Genomic DNA, 2,500 nt, shown 5'->3' on the forward strand with positions numbered 1-2,500 from the left:
TATAAGTGCGTATGAGAGGTCTGGACGTGTGTATGTATAGGGTTGGTGTATGTATTAGTATGTTAGTATGTATTAGTACGTATTAGTATGTATTAGTTGGTGTATGTATTAGTATGGCACATCATATGATGTGATGTTTAAAGTCGTGTGGTGTAGTGTGGGGAGAGAGGAGAGGGGGAGGGGGAGAAGAGGGGGAAGAGGAGAGGAGGGGGAGAGGAGGGGGAGAGGGGGAGAGAGAGAGGGGGAGAAGGAGGAAAGAGGGAGAGGGGGAGAGAGAAGGGGAGTGAGGGAGCAGAGGGAAGGGGAAGAGGAAGGAGGGAGGGAGAAAGGGAAGAAGGGAAGGGGAAGAGGGAGGGGAAGAAGGAAGGGAGTAGGGGTGAAAGGATGAAGGACTGAAGAAAGTAGGGGTCGGGGGGATAGGTGAGGAGGGGGAGAGGGGGGTTAGATGAGGAGGGGGGGAGAGTTGAGACCAAATGGGTATAAGAGCGAGAGAGAAGATTAATTCCTGTTCACGGCGCAAACGGGAATCCGGATGGCCTCTGTGTAAGGACAAACCGAACACAGATAGGTGTTGCAAGGAGTGACCGGTGGAGCGGAAATGGCGTGAGACCGGTGTGTCGTTCGCAAGGTGGATGTCACGAAGGTGTTCCGCGAACCGGTCAGCCAAGCGATGTCCGATGTACAAGGAATGGCAATATATATATACAACAAAAGAGGGAGTAGTGTTTCCATGCAGGAAAAAAATATAGGAAAATACGTTGTTGAAAATACACTTAAATTTCAAAAGCTCGTAAATGTTTAAAATACATTTCTTTTCATATATACCAAACCAGTTTCAACAATAATTTTTGTTTATCAATGGTAAAAGTGTTAAATTAGAAAAACAACGTTTATTAGTTTCAATGTTAACAAATCAAAATACATATACATACATACATACATACATACATACATACATACATACATACATACATACATACATATATATATATATTTAAAAATAGGATCAAATATTCATAAGAATTTATCAAGAGAAAAAAGCCATTTTTTCCTTTGAATATATTTTTTTATATTATATAGTGGGCATTATTACACATAAATGCCACACGCTAAGAGGGACTATTAAAGTCAAAACTACTAAAATAAATAAACACATCGTACCGAAACCAACTCTCGAAGCAAGTCATTTAATAAGAGAATTCAGCTGCGTATCACACTGCGATTTCGTAATCAGTGCAGTTTTATGCACTTTTCACTCCTCAGTGCAAGCATAATTCAAGATATATAATGAATGAACAAAAACAACATACCAGGTGAACAGCTATCGTATCCAACGCAGCATGTAGAATTGTTTACCCCTTATACATCTATGTAAATGGCGGGCTTTTTCGAATTGCATTTCGGTTACAAAAAATATAAAATATTCGGAATAAAAATTCATTATTGAATATACCCCGGTTAAATTTACAATTTAAAAATAGGATAGAATCTTCATAAGAATTTATCAAGTGGTTAGCGTGAAAAACCTAGTAAAAGAAAAAAGCCATCAATTTTTTCCTTTAGATAATTTTTTTAATATTATATAGAGGGCATTATTACACATATTACATTTACAGATAAATTCCTCTATTTACATTATATCGAGGTCTCTTTCTTTCTTTTGTTGTCTTACCGTTTTTATCAATATATGTATATATGTATATATTAATATATATATATTAAAGAGACCTCGATATTATGTAAATAGAGGAATTTATCTGTAAATGTAATATCTGACAATTATTCGGTAGCCATGATAAAACTCCGAGTTTCGGATGCCGAGGTAGAAATCCACGCGCATTCTCTTCAGTATCCGGCCATCAGAGGCAGTTTTCTGATGGCCGGATAACTGAAGAGATGGCGGCGTGGATTTCCACCTCGGCATCCGAAACTCGGAGTTTTATCATGGCTACCGAATAATTGTCACATATTACATTTAGATACATACATACATACATACATACATACATACACATACATACATACATACACACATTCACACAGACACAGACACACACACACACACACACACACACACACACACACACACTCACGCACACACACACATATATATATATATATATATGTATTTACATAGGTGAGAGAGTTGGTGTGTGAAAGCACGTGGTTGAATGTATAAAAAATAAAAAAGAGTGAAAAAACTACAGAAGGTTTGCATTACAAGGTTAAAGAATATATTTAAGTCGTTTTGTTAGAAAATGTTATAAAATTTTGTGTATAGTAACATAGTTTTTGGAGAAATAACCGGTAACGTATATTCTTTTCAAATTTCTCAAATTTCTTTACATGGCCTGGACCAATCTTTGGTCGAAACATATCTAAGTTTATCTAAGTTTATATCGTGTCATGTCTTCGCTATGAAGAGAAGAGTTCCAGGCAGGGGAAGGTAATCAGGGATTTCTTACGGTATAAGGGAGATAATCGCGATATGTTTTTCTTT

Source organism: Octopus sinensis, linkage group LG14, assembly GCF_006345805.1.
Source record: "Octopus sinensis linkage group LG14, ASM634580v1, whole genome shotgun sequence".
NCBI lineage: Eukaryota > Metazoa > Mollusca > Cephalopoda > Octopoda > Octopodidae > Octopus > Octopus sinensis.